Consider the following 15,420-nt stretch of genomic DNA (forward strand, 5'->3'; position numbering starts at 1 on the left):
GTATCTTGTAACTCTATCATCATTACCTAACCTCAGAACTTTACATTTATCAGCATTAAACTGCATCTGCCAATCCTTTGACCATTTCAAAACCCTATCTAGATCAACTTGAAGTGATAGTGAGTCCTCCTCCGAATTAATTTCCCTACCGATTTTCGTATCATCGGCAAATTTGCAAATGTTGCTACTCAAACCTGAATCTAAATCATTTATATATATTATAAACAACAGAGGTCCCAGGACAGAGCCTTGAGGCACTCCACTTACAACATTTTCCCACTCTGACTTGATTCCATTTATACTAACTCTCTGTTTCCTTTGGTATAGCCATGCCCTAATCCAGCTTAATATAGCACCCCCAATACCATGAGACTCTATTTTTTTAATCAGTCTTTCATGTGGCACTGTATCAAAAGCTTTGCTAAAGTCAAGGTATACAACATCGCAATCCTTACCACTATCAACTGCCTCAACAATGCTAGAATAAAAAGATAACAAATTTGTTAAACATGAACGGCCATTTATAAAACCATGTTGCGACTCAATTATTAATTTATGTTTTTCAAGATGAAGACGAATTTTATTTGCTATTATAGATTCGAGTAACTTTCCCACAATAGACGTTAGGCTAATTGGTCGATAGTTAGACGCAAGTGATCTATCTCCTTTCTTAAAAACTGGTATCACATTAGCAACTTTCCAAAACTCTGGCACTCTGCCTGACTCTATTGATTTATTAAATATGGTTGACAGTGGGTCACAAAGCTCCTCTTTGCATTCTTTAAGCACCCTAGCAAACACTTCATCCGGCCCTGGGGATTTGTTTGGTTTGAGTTTTACTATTTGTTTAAGAACATCCTCCCTGGTAACTGCTAAACTCGTCAACCTGTCCTCGTCCCCACCCACATAGACTTGTTCGGCTGAAGGCATATTGTTAAGTTCCTCTTTAGTAAATACAGATACAAAATATTTATTAAAAATACTACTCATCTCTTCATCACTATCTGTTATTTGACCTGTCTCAGTTTTTAATGGACCTATCCTTTCCCTAGTCTTAGTACGATATAACTGAAAAAACCCTTTAGGATTTGTCTTTGCTTGCCCTGCTATGCGAACTTCATAGTTTCTTTTTGCTTTCCTTATCTCTTTTTTAACATTTCTAACCAGTTGTACGAATTCCTGTTCTAAAGTGACCTCCCCATTTTTAATCCTTTTGTACCAAGCTCTCTTTTTACCTATAAGGTTCTTCAAATTCTTTGTTATCCACTTTGGGTCATTAGTATACGATCTATTCAATTTGTATGGTATACTACGTTCCTGTGCTTTGTTTAGAATATTCTTAAATAAGTTATATATTGAATCCTCATCGAAATCCCCATTTAAGTCACCTATCGCTGGGTTCATGTCTCGCTCCAAGACCGGCCCACACCCCATACCCAAGCCTTTCCAATCAATTTGACCCAAAAAATTTCTTAGGCTATTAAAATCAGCTTTTCGAAAATCTGGCACTTTAACAGAATTTTCTCCTACTGGTCTATTCCATTCTATGCTAAATCTGATTTCTTTGTGATCACTGCTCCCTAGCTCACTCCCTATTTCGATGTCATTAATTTGCGTTTCCCTGTTAGTTAACACTAAATCTAAAATATTATTTTCCCGTGTTGGTTCCTTAATGTGTTGCGTAAGAAAGCAATCGTCAATTAATTCTAGAAAATCTTCTGCTTCACTATTCCCTGTTTTGTTCAACCAGTTTATTCCGCTAAAATTAAAGTCACCCATGACATAAATACTGTTAGATCTAGATGCTCTAGATATTTCATCCCATAGATGCTTTGCTTCCATTCTGTCTAAATTTGGTGGCCTATATATTACTCCTATTATAATATTATTAGCTTTTTCGTTTAATTCAATCCAAATAGTTTCTGTGTGTGGCTCTGTTTTGATTCCCTCTTTGAGACTACATTTCAAATTGTCCCTAACATATATGGCAACTCCACCTCCTCGTCTAATATATCTATCTGTGTGAAATAGTTTAAATCCATATATTTGATATTCAGCTAATAGTTCTCTATTTTCTACATTCATCCACGTTTCGGTAAGTGCAATAATATCTATTTTTTCTGTGCAGACAAGAGCATTTAATTCGTTAATTTTATTTCTTAGACTTCTACTGTTAGTGTAATATACCCTAAGTGAATTGTTATTTTGCGGACCTTCTCTTTCCCTGATCGTTTTGCCAATTCCTTTCTCCCACAAACACATACTTTTATTACCTCCTTCCTCCAAATCAATTCCCATACCTCTATCTACTAACAGTTTAAACCCAAACAAACACCTCTAACCACTTCTTCTAGCGAGTTCGCAACAGCAACAACCCCAGCTCTTGATAGATGCACCCCATCACGAGCATACATTTCATTTCTTCCATAGAAGTGTTCCCAGTTGTCTATGAAAGATATTGCATTTGATTTGCAATATCTTTCCAGCCGGCAATTGACACCAAGTGCCCTCGATATCCATTCATTTCCCACTCCCTTTCTTGGAAGAATGCCACATATGATCGGGATTCCTCCCTTGCTCCTAACTAACTCTATGGCTGTTTTATACCTCTGAATCAGTTCCTCACTCCTGACTCGACCAACATCATTTCCTCCCACGCTAATGCAAATAATGGGATTGTTCCCATTACCAGCCATAATATCATTCATGTTGTTTATAATATCACCAATGCCAGCTCCGGGATAGCAAACCCTTAACCTGTTCCCCCTATCTCTAGCACAAAACGTTCTATCCAAATACCTTATCTGGGAATCTCCCACAACTAATGTTTGCTTAGGTACTTCCTTTACTTTCTGAGGGGCCTGCGCTTCCTTTCTCTTCGTTGCTTTCCCTTTTGCGCGATCCACAGTCTCTCCACAGCACTCGTCCTCCAAAACGTCAAATGAATTTGAAGTTGCTATGGCGTTTGAAGGCGGTTTTATCAAAGTCTTCTTAAGGCCCCTGTCTTTCGCAACTCTCCAAGACGAGGTCCCTTTACTGCTGGTCTCCTCCTTCGTTACCTTCGTTACTTCTCGTTGTAATACTTGGACGACGACGCTTCGGTCCGTCCTGAACCATTCTCAAGTCGATTGTCTTGAGAATGACAATCGACATTGTCATTCGACTCGAGAATGACAATCGACTTGAGAATGGTCCAGGACGGACCGAAACGTCGTCGTCCCTTCAACTTCTAGTGTGTGGTCTGGTCAACCTACTTAACCTATTATCAACATACTTCAACCACGTTATTGTGACTCATCGCCTGCATAGGTTAAGTAATAATTGTAATTACGAAGCAGTAAGATGTTTTTCGTAACATTCTAAGAAGGTTAGGTAAGGTCGGTGTTTTCAGTCAGTCAGGTGCAGTCACAGTGAGAGGTTGTGTTAGCTGGAGCTCCGATTCTAGTAACATTATTATTGCAATAATGGAAGGATTAGTGAAGGATTTGGTGAGTCTGGTTGGAGCTCTGAGAGAAGAGATGGATTCCCTGCGGGAGGAGGTACGACGGCTGAGACTTCGGGAGGAAACGAAGGAGGAGGCCAGTGTTGACGGGACCTCATTAAGAAGGACTGACGGGACCAGTAATAAGGAGACCTCGTCTTGGCAAGTTGTGAAAGACAGGGGTCTTAAGAAGACCTTGGCAAAACCGACAACTAATAGCCTACACCTAAGGACTTCTAACGCATTTGACGTATTAGAGGACGAGTGCTGTGGTGAACCTGTTGTTCAAAGAGGAGGCAAAGCAACGAGGAGCATTGAAGCGCAGGTCCCTCAAACTGCTCGAAAGGAAAAGGGAGAATCGAAGCGAATTTTGGTTGTGGGAGATTCCCAGGTGAGGTATTTAGACAGAACGTTTTGTGCCAGAGATAGGGGGAACAGATTAAGGGTTTGCTATCCGGGAGCTGGAATTGGTGATATTGTTGGAAACATGAATGATATTATGACGGGAAATGGAAACAAACCCATTATTTGTATTAGTGCAGGGGGTAATGATGTTGGGCGAGTTAGGAGTGAGGAACTAATACAGAGATTCAGGACAGCCATTGAATTAGTTAGGAGCAAGGGAGGAATCCCGATCATATGTGGCATTCTTCCAAGAAAAGGAGTGGGAAATGAATGGATGTCGAGGGCACTTGGTGTCAATTGCCGGCTGGAAAAATATTGCAAATCAAATGCAATATCTTTCATAGACAACTGGGAACACTTCTATGGAAGAAATGAAATGTATGCTCGTGATGGGGTGCATCTATCGAGGGCTGGGGTTGTTGCTGTTGCGAACTCGTTGGAAGAAGTGGTTAGAGGTGTTTGTTTGGGTTTAAACTGTTAGTAGATAGAGGTATGGGAATTGATTTGGAGGAAGGAGGTAATAAAAGTATGTGTTTGTGGGAGAAAGGAATTGGCAAAATGATCAGGGAAAGAGAAGGGCCTCAAAATAACAATTCACTTAGGGTATATTACACTAACAGTAGAAGTCTAAGAAATAAAATTAACGAATTAAATGCTCTTGTCTGCACAGAAAAAATAGATATTATTGCACTTACCGAAACGTGGATGAATGTAGAAAATAGAGAACTATTAGCTGAATATCAAATAAATGGATTTAAACTATTTCACACAGATAGCTATATTAGACGAGGAGGTGGAGTAGCCATATATGTTAGGGACAATTTGAAATGTAGTCTCAAAGAGGGAATCAAAACTGAGCCACACACAGAAACTATTTGGATAGAATTAAACGAAAAAGCTAATAATATTATAATAGGAGTTATATATAGGCCACCAAATTTAGACAGAATGGAAGCAAAGCATCTATGGGATGAAATATCTAGAGCATCTAGATCTAACAGTATTTATGTCATGGGTGACTTTAATTTTAGTGGAATAAACTGGTTGAACAAAACAGGGAATAGTGAAGCAGAAGATTTTCTAGAATTAATTGACGATTGCTTTCTTACGCAACACATTAAGGAACCAACACGGGAAAATAATATTTTAGATTTAGTGTTAACTAACAGGGAAACACAAATTAATGACATCGAAATAGGGAGTGAGCTAGGGAACAGTGATCACAAAGAAATCAGATTTAGCATAGAATGGAATAGACCTGTAGGAGAAAATTCTGTTAAAGTGCCAGATTTTCGAAAAGCTGATTTTAATAGCCTAAGAAATTTTTTGGGTCAAATTGATTGGAAAGTCTTGGGTATGGGGTGTGGGCCGGTTTTGGAGCGAGACATGAACCCAGCGATTTAAATGGGGATTTCGATGTGGATTCAATATATAACTTATTTAAGAATATTCTAAACAAAGCACAGGAACGTAGTATACCATACAAATTGAATAGATCGAATACTAATGACCCAAAGTGGATAACAAAGAATTTGAAGAACCTTATAGGTAAAAAGAGAGCTTGGTACAAAAGGATTAAAAATGGGGAGGTCACTTTAGAACAGGAATTCGTACAACTGGTTAGAAATGTTAAAAAAGAGATAAGGAAAGCAAAAAGAAACTATGAAGTTTGCATAGCAGGGCAAGCAAAGACAAATCCTAAAGGATTTTTTCAGTTATATCGTACTAAGACTAGGGACAGGATAGGTCCATTAAAAACTGAGACAGGTCAAATAACAGATAGTGATGAAGAGATGAGTAGTATTTTTAATAAATATTTTGTATCTGTATTTACTAAAGAGGAACTTAACAATATGCCTTCAGCCGAACAAGTCTATGTGGGTGGGGACGAGGACAGGTTGACGAGTTTAGCAGTTACCAGGGAGGATGTTCTTAAACAAATAGTAAAACTCAAACCAAACAAATCCCCAGGGCCGGATGAAGTGTTTGCCAGGGTGCTTAGAGAATGCAAAGAGGAGCTTTGTGACCCACTGTCAACCATATTTAATAAATCAATAGAGTCAGGCAGAGTGCCAGAGTTTTGGAAAGTTGCTAATGTGATACCAGTTTTTAAGAAAGGAGATAGATCACTTGCATCTAACTATCGACCAATTAGCCTAACGTCTATTGTGGGAAAGTTACTCGAATCTATAATAGCAAATAAAATTCGTCTTCATCTTGAAAAACATAAATTAATAATTGAGTCGCAACATGGTTTTATAAATGGCCGTTCATGTTTAACAAATTTGTTATCTTTTTATTCTAGCATAGTTGAGGCAGTTGATAGTGGTAAGGATTGTGATGTTATGTACCTTGACTTTAGCAAAGCTTTTGATACAGTGCCACATGAAAGACTAATTAAAAAAAATAGAAGCTATTGGGGGTGCTATATTAACTTGTTAAACATGAACGGCCATTTGTAAAACCATGTTGCGACTCATTCATTAATTTATGTTTTTTGATTTATTAATTTATGTTGACAATTGAAATCAACCAGCATCAGCAAGGAGTCCAGTAGGTGTTTAAGATCAGGACATTTGGGGGGAGGTAAATGGAACAGACCGTGTACCATTTACGCACAAAGACACGTGCAGCAGAACACTAGAGAGGTGACGGAAAAAGTAGGGGGACGAAGGGAACATCAGAACGAATCAAGAGAGCAGAAGAGGAACGGGCCCCAGTAAAAGCCGAGGGGGGAAGGGGGGGAAGAGAAAGGAATAGCCACGGAAGCGACCAGGACGAGCACCAAGCATCGGCTCCTGGAGACAGACACAAAGGGGCGAAAACTGTGAAATCAGAAGTTGGAGTTCATGGAAATTGGCGTAATATCCGCGAATATTCCATTGAAGAATAGACATCGACAAGAAGAGAAAGGACAGCAACAGAGAACAATGAAGAAACAAAGGTGAAAAAGGCACACAGCACGTTAAAGAAGCGTAGGATCAGAATCAAGGTCAGAGAAGTCAGGGTTAGTGGGCATGGGTAAACTGAGTAAGGATGGAAGGAAGGGAGCGGGAGGACCGACCAGAGGCGGACAAGCAGGGTCCGGAGGATTAGCAAGAGGAGGAGGGGAGGACAACTGAGGGTCAAGGACAGCAACCGAGAGGGAAGCGGGGGCCAAAGAAACCTCCATAGCAGGAACGGAGCACAACCACCGAAAGGGATGAGGATGGAGCAAGAGAGTCAAGAGGTAAGGGGGAGGGGCGAGGAAGAAAGCGAAGCCTTCTTACCCGCCGGGGAGGAGGAAGGAGAGGAGCCAGGCTTTCGCTTCTGACTCAAAGAGACAGGTGTCCCAGCAACAACGCACTGGGCAACACATTCAAGCATCTCAGCAGGAGAAGCAGAACGAGAGCAAACAACACGATGGCCGCTGGGAGAGTGATGGACATCAGCCCGCACAGAAGGCAGCGTGGAAAACTAAGAGACGGAGAAGAAGGATGGGAAGTTGGATCGGAGGGAGACGAGGAAGAAGACACAGGATTCAAGACAGACTTGGTTGAAAGAAGGGGAACCCCAAGCAGAGAACCATGAGGGAGGGACCCCGACGGGACAGAACTTAAAGGAAAACAGACAGCGGCGCATCTGGGTCTAAGGCCTGGAAACGGTTGCGAGCCTGAAGAAGGTGGGAAGGATGAGGAGAGGAAGAGCACAACACACGAGCATAAGACACCAACGAAAGGGGGGAGATGGCGAACTTGGCGCCTCGCCTCAGGAAAAGACAAACGTTCCCGGTGCTTCAAGGTGAGGACGTCTGCCTCAGGTTTGTAATGTACACACGTGCGGGATAAGGAGGCCAAGCAGGTGGCTGCATCCTAAGGAGGAACAGCAATGACACGTGTACAGAGACGGGTGGGGTTGAAAGTAACAGAGGCATCTACTGAGTCAACAAGGTGCCTATGAAGGGAGAAATCGTCAGGTGTAGAATCCAGAGGGCGGAGATCAAAGTATTTGACCCACTAAGCGGGACCAATCAAGGCCTGGTACGCATTAGTACTGGAAGGGATCGTGCGAGTGCGGCCGTGGTGTGGACGGCGTTGAAACCCCCCGCCGTCCCCCTCCTAATAATAATGCCCCCTCCTCTAAGAACCAGTCCGTCGAGATCGGGTTCAGTGACGAAAGGATTGACAATAAAAGCATCCCCTCGCTCACGACATCGGGTACCACAAGAGTATGCCTCCTCAAACACTCGGGCATCAAAACAAAAGAAGGCTGAAATAATAATCAAAACAGGCAAAAGGTCGGCGGGAAATGACAATTAGAAAAGAGGGGGGGGGGGGGGGAGAGAAAAACGGAACATAAGGAAAAGCCACTGGCAGAATTCGAGAGGACAGCAGCAGGAGCAGAAGGCCACAAAAGGACAGAGGACTGTCCCATGGAGCATCACACTCCGGCAGCTGCCCACCAAGCCCCCTCACGGCAGCAACGGACCGGACAGGGAGGGGGTACACAAGTCCCTCCCCCACGACTAAGCTGTACACTTGGGAGAAGGGGACCTGGCAAACCCTCCAAGAGTTTAAAAGGAGTTACAAGACCATCTGAATGTTAATGTTTAAGTGGACATGTAGGCCACTTACACAAGCAGCCTCACTTGCTAGGCAATTGCCAAGGAAGCCCAGCCATAAGCTAGGCTATGAAATAAAAAAATATTTAAATCAACCCTACAAATTATTTATTCAAAGGTAAAATAAAAAATTACTGTTCAGAAAGTTTTATTAGTAACTATAAAAATTATAGCCTTAGTGAGTATGATTTCAATGTTTAACATCTTCATTATTTTTATAAACATATAATTATCTGGTCTGCTACTGACACTGAATTTAAGCTTACAAGTGGCATTTGTTAATAAAATTAAAAAAATATCTTTGATGTAACTGATATGTGAAGCTAATTGAAAAGGTGATGGGGTAAACTGTTATTTATAATGACTCGCCTGGCTCCTGCTGCCCACTAGGCAAAGTAAACTCTCTGGCCAAGTCAATAATTCAATGAAAACATTGTTAAATGTTACTATGATATTTTACAATGCAAATATGAGGAAAACAGTAAGTAATAAATAATGATGAACAGCAGTACCATAAGTTTCCCAAAAACTTTGATTCAGTCATTACACTTAACAATAATACCAGTATACAATATGAGTTGATGTCTTATACAATACCACTGATACCACTGGTACCTGTGGTATTGTATATTGTATGTTTGACTACATTTCATAAAATTACAGCAACCTAGGATATGAACTATTTAAGGGCACATGAACTGTAAGTAATTACTCATTTACCACAAAGGCTTCCAAATGATGCACAACAAAAACATTGAAGAATAAGAGTACAAGGACAAATCAAAGGCACTAACATATATAAAAGATGACAAGTATTTCATAGTTCTTCCTAAAGTTTGATGTCCTTGATGCCACCATCTACCATTATGAAGGGTGGGGGGGTCCCAACGGAGCAGGCGAGAGTAGGTGGGGTCTCCACACCACACAATATAATGCCCTTCCAATTCGGCCTGGCTAAGTTATCACACGTTCATCTATCACTTTAAAGGAAGAAATGTACATGTTTATCACTCACAATGTTCGGTAATATGTTTATTGTTTGTGATGTGTGTATGAACATCATGTACTGAACGGAGTGGGAATAGCTTCAGCTGCCTCCTCCGTTTGTGTATTTATACCTCAATAAACTTGTTTAAATTTAAATTTCAATCTATCAGGTTGGGTCTAGAGCATTATCATATGAGCTACGGGACCCCGAAAAGTTTGCTGGTCTCTCGTAATAAATGTCTTGACTAATTTCCATTTAACATTACTCTTTATCCACAATTATGCCAGTTTAAGTTATGACTGATTAACAGAGGTGCATACTAAAATGTGACTTATTAACCTAATCTAATGAGTTTATGGCACTTATGGTTCCTACACACAATGTGAAAGACAAACAAATCTCTGTTTTGGGATACATTATACTGTATGTGGACAGTCAGTAATAACAATTCTTTATTAATTATAAAAAAAAAATTAGACCAAGACATTTTGATCACAATGCCCATTATTAAAAGATAACATAAGGTTGCCGTCTTCCTTCATTTGTATAACTGGTTACGTAAATTACAAGGCATAACATATGCAAAATTACTACTGAAAATATTTGTTTCAGCTGCACTGAAAGTATTTGCTATGTATAAGTGCATCCAAGTGACACATTACAATTACTGTACAATTAAAAAAAAATATTTGAAATATTTCGTAAAAAAGCACATTATGAAATACAGTAAGCTGATCATATTGACCCAGGTCAGCATCATACGATGCACCACACTATATACAATACAGTAGGCTGATCGTACTGACCCAGGTCAGCATCATACGATGCACCACACTATATACAATACAGTAGGCTGATCGTACTGACCCAGGTCAGCATCATACGATGCACCACACTATATACAATACAGTAGGCTGATCGTACTGACCCAGGTCAGCATCATACGATGCACCACACTATATACAATTAAAACTCTGATGATTATGTACAATGTTATACAGGAGTATCAAAGTACTATACACATATAAAAATCTTGCTCCTTCCCTGTTGCTGCAGATGACATCTCCATTTTTACTTAAAAGGCAAATCATTTATGGAAGTACACACAAAACATATTTAACTACCACACTAAACCCGGGATGAACATCACCTGATGCAACACGGGAATTTGGGATCAATACAAAATAACAGAGGTTATTAAAATGATATCATCATAAAGCATTACTTAATATGATGTATGTATACATCCATATACTGTACCACAATACAATCTGAGGAAATTTGTACCACCAAAACAAGAAGGCAAAAATTCTTGAGAAAAAAAAATTTCGGACAAAAATAACTTTGTTAAAGTTGACATTAACAATTAAGCTCACAATACAATATTATATATTTTGAAAGCCTGAGTACTTTGCAATATAGGAAGGCAGTAATAAATCATTATCTACTTCACTGTACCTTGTTGGTTTAGGATATGGTTACACAATAAGCTGACTCCAGACAGAACACACATTCAAACTACGGTATGTCTAACCATTCAATATTTTTCTCATTCACATCAATCTATATTTATGCATACTTATGGCAATTTATTTTCATTTTACATTACTGGCTTTGCTGTCAACAGCAATTGCTTCAGAATAAACTGTCAAATAGGAAAAACTTTAAATGCTATACATGCTCAATCTGTTTAAAGAAACAGTCAAAATTAATGTTTAATTGGACTAAACAAATTATACCAAATTAACTGGGCTCAATTAAAACGTTAAATTTATTAAATTATCAAAACTTTTCCCTAGTTCATGCTTTCATGTTTTCCTTCCCCAAAAGTGCTTGTCTGGCTTAATACATATTTCTTCTTAATATTGTATTCAAATTATACTTTGCTTTGAATTACAAATATAGCCATTAAGAAATCAAAGACAACAGTGTGAACAGTGGAAACAATGTGGAGACGAATGTAAGTTTTCATCACTACTTGTAATTTTTAAATAAGCAAATAGATACTGCAAGGACTAGTCAGAGACCGGGCCGTGGGGACCTCAACCCTTGGAATCAACACAATATAACCGCAAGATAACCTGCATGCTCTGCCTGCCACTAACGAACTCGAGAACATTTAAAATAATTTGGGCTTGAAAACTCGAAGAATCCAAGGATATGCAAAATACTTGCAAAACTATGATCAAATATAGTCTTATTAGTTATGATGCAACTAGTCTTATTAGTTGCATCATAAATCCAGAGAAATGTCAACCACAATGAAAATTGAAAAACAAAAATAAGTATTTCATGTTCACAATTAATAATTAACCAAAGAAATTAATTTAATATATTTGTCAATCAAGAATTGTCTCCAGTCCCCCTGTGGCAGGAGTCTGTCAATATACCAAGTGTTAAGATGTATTATACAAATCACAGGCTCTCACCATCATACCAAGATTATTAGTAAATATTTGTGAATATATAAACCCCCTGTCTTTCTCATTATGGACTAAATGTGGGAGGTTGGGGAGGATGACTAGGAACAAGATGGCATATTTAGTGGTGAGGTGGAGTGGTTGGGTGCGGTGAGGTGGAGAGGTTGGGTGGGGTGAGGTGGAGAGGTTGGGTGGGGTGAGGTGGAGTGGTTGGGTGGGGTGAGGTGGAGAGGTTGGGTGGGGTGAGGTGGAGAGGTTGGGTGTGGTGAAGTGGAGAGGTTGGGTGGGGTGAGATGCAGAGGTTGGTGGGGTGAGGTGGAGAGGTTGGGTGGGGTGAGGTGGAGAGGTTGGGTGCGGTGAGGTGGAGTGGTTGGGTGGGGTGAGGTGGAGAGGTTGGGTGGGGTGAGGTGGAGTGGTTGGGTGGGGTGAGGCGGAGAGGTTGGGTGGGGTGAGGCGGAGAGGTTGGGTGGGGTGAGGCGGAGAGGTTGGGTGGGGTGAGGCGGAGTGGTTGGGTGGGGTGAGGCGGAGAGGTTGGGTGGGGTGAGGCGGAGAGGTTGGGTGGGGTGAGGCGGAGAGGTTGGGTGGGGTGAGGCGGAGAGGTTGGGTGGGGTGAGGCGGAGAGGTTGGGTGGGGTGAGGCGGAGAGGTTGGGTGGGGTGAGGCGGAGAGGTTGGGTGTGGTGAAGTGGAGAGGTTGGGTGGGGTGAGATGGAGAGGTTGGGTGGGGTGAGGTGGAGTGGTTGGGTGGGGTGAGGTGGAGAGGTTGGGTGGGGTGAGGTGGAGAGGTTGGGTGGGGTGAGGTGGAGTGGTTGGGTGGGGTGAGGTGGAGAGGTTGGGTGGGGTGAGGTGGAGACGTTGGGTGGGGTGAGGTGGAGAGGTTGGGTGGGGTGAGGTGGAGTGGTTGGGTGGGGTGAGGTGGAGAGGTTGGGTGGGGTGAGGTGGAGAGGTTGGGTGGGGTGAGGTGGAGAGGTTGGGTGGGGTGAGGTGGAGTGGTTGGGTGGGGTGAGGTGGAGAGGTTGGGTGGGGTGAGGTGGAGAGGTTGGGTGGGGTGAGGTGGAGAGGTTGGGTGGGGTGAGGTGGAGTGGTTGGGTGGGGTGAGGTGGAGAGGTTGGGTGGGGTGAGGTGGAGAGGTTGGGTGGGGTGAGGTGGAGTGGTTGGGTGGGGTGAGGTGGAGAGGTTGGGTGGGGTGAGGTGGAGAGGTTGGGTGGGGTGAGGTGGAGTGGTTGGGTGGGGTGAGGTGGAGAGGTTGGGTGGGGTGAGGTGGAGAGGTTGGGTGGGGTGAGGTGGAGAGGTTGGGTGGGGTGAGGTGGAGAGGTTGGGTGGGGTGAGGTGGAGTGGTTGGGTGGGGTGAGGTGGAGAGGTTGGGTGGGGTGGGGTGAGGTGGAGAGGTTGGGTGGGGTGAGGTGGAGTGGTTGGGTGGGGTGAGGTGGAGAGGTTGGGTGGGGTGAGGTGGAGAGGTTGGGTGGGGTGAGGCGGAGAGGTTGGGTGGGGTGAGATGGAGAGGTTGGGTGTGGTGAAGTGGAGAGGTTGGGTGGGGTGAGATGGAGAGGTTGGGTGCGGTGAGGTGGAGAGGTTGGGTGGGGTGAGGTGGAGTGGTTGGGTGGGGTGAGGTGGAGTGGTTGGGTGGGGTGAGGTGGAGAGGTTGGGTGTGGTGAAGTGGAGAGGTTGGGTGGGGTGAGGTGGAGTGGTTGGGTGGGGTGAGGTGGAGAGGTTGGGTGTGGTGAAGTGGAGAGGTTGGGTGGGGTGAGATGGAGAGGTTGGTGGGGTGAGGTGGAGATGTTGGGTGCAGTGAGGTGGAGAGGTTGGTGGGGTGAGGTTGGGTGGGGTGAGGTGGAGAGGTTGGGTGGGGTGAGGTGGAGTGGTTGGGTGGGGTGAAGTGGAGAGGTTGGGTGGGGTGAGGTGGAGAGGTTGGGTGGGGTGAGGTGGAGAGGTTGGGTGGGGTGAGGTGGAGAGGTTGGGTGGGGTGGAGAGGTTGGGTGGGGTGGAGAGGTTGGGTGGGGTGAGGTGGAGAGGTTGGGTGGGGTGAGGTGGAGAGGTTGGGTGGGGTGAGGTGGAGTGGTTGGGTGGGGTGAGGCGGAGAGGTTGGGTGTGGTGAGGTGGAGAGGTTGGGTGGGGTGAGGTGGAGTGGTTGGGTGGGGTGAGGCGGAGAGGTTGGGTGTGGTGAGGTGGAGAGGTTGGGTGAGGTGAGGTGGAGTAGTTGGGTGTGGTGAGGTGGTTGGGTGGGATGAGGAGAGGTTGGGTGGGGTGAGGTGGAGAGGTTGGGTGGGGTGAGGTGGAGATGTTGGGTGGGGTGAGGTGGAGTGGTTGGGTGGGGTGAGGTGGAGTAGTTGGGTGTGGTGAGGTGGAGAGGTTGGGTGGGGTGAGGTGGAGATGTTGGGTGGGGTGAGGTGGAGATGTTGGGTGGGGTGAGGTGGAGAGGTTGGGTGGGGTGAGGTGGAGAGGTTGGGTGGGGTGAGGTGGAGAGGTTGGGTGGGGTGAGGTGGAGAGGTTGGGTGGGGTGAGGTGGAGAGGTTGGGTGGGGTGAGGTGGAGAGGTTGGGTGGGGTGAGGTGGAGAGGTTGGGTGGGGTGAGGTGGAGAGGTTGGGTGAAGTGGAGAGGTTGGGTGGGATGAGGAGAGGTTGGGTGAGGTGGAGTGGATGGGTGAGGTGGAGTGGAAGGGTGAGGTGGAGAGGTTGGGTATGGAAAAGCAGTGAGGTTTTGTGGGGTGAGGCAGTGGGGCTGGATGGGACAAGGAAGTGGGTGGGCCAAGAGCTGCACTTGGTTATAAAAGTCTAAGGCCTTGCTCCATTCTCGCTTAACCCATACTAGCATGAATCTGGAAGACTGTCCAGTAATATTGTACACTCAAGCTGTCATCATGTAGAGCTCGGGAAAGGGGTGGAGGGTGTTCAGGAAAAGGTGGGGAAATTATAGACTGCCTAGTATAAAGAGGAAGCTCTTTTTTTTTGTCATACAAAGGATTTTTTAACATTTACAAGTTCAAATGATGAGAAAAATGGTTCTTAGATCTGATCAAATAACAACAAGTGCAATGATAATAAATTTTAATAGCATTACTTTTTCTATCATACCATCATACTTTAAGTTTAATTTAATATGAAACACTGAGCAGAAACCATGAAGAAAAACAACATACCCAAAGACATCCTGAAGATGATGATGATGATAATGACAACTAAAAATAAAAAATAAAACTGGAGTCATCTTATCTTCAAGGACTAACCGAGGTGGGTTTTTATAAACTCGCATCAATGCATTACTTCTAGTACGGCAACTACTAATAATTAAGACACTCACACTGTCCTACTGAAATAACATAACAATCAAACTCAATATCAAGTGAACCCATATAATATTTCAAATTAAAAGAAATGGTCATTATAAAGTCAATTCATCACAGACAAATAGTTTGGCTACTAAGAAGCCATGGCACAAGAAACAGACTGGTAAACACACAGCATTAAACACAACCCCCCCCCTCCCTCCCCAACGTCTTGCTGCGCAGGCTGCACACACTTACCTCACTCA

The 15,420-nt window shown here is 43.5% G+C and overlaps 1 pseudogene; it reads right to left on the reverse strand.

The window, feature by feature from the left end:
• Window positions 1-5,996: 5,996 nt before the first annotated feature.
• On the reverse strand, window positions 5,997-15,038 carry LOC138365350 (mucin-2-like; annotated as a pseudogene).
• Between the last annotated feature and the right edge of the window lie 382 nt (window positions 15,039-15,420).

Source organism: Procambarus clarkii, chromosome 16 (assembly GCF_040958095.1).
Source record: "Procambarus clarkii isolate CNS0578487 chromosome 16, FALCON_Pclarkii_2.0, whole genome shotgun sequence".
Lineage (NCBI taxonomy): Eukaryota > Metazoa > Arthropoda > Malacostraca > Decapoda > Cambaridae > Procambarus > Procambarus clarkii.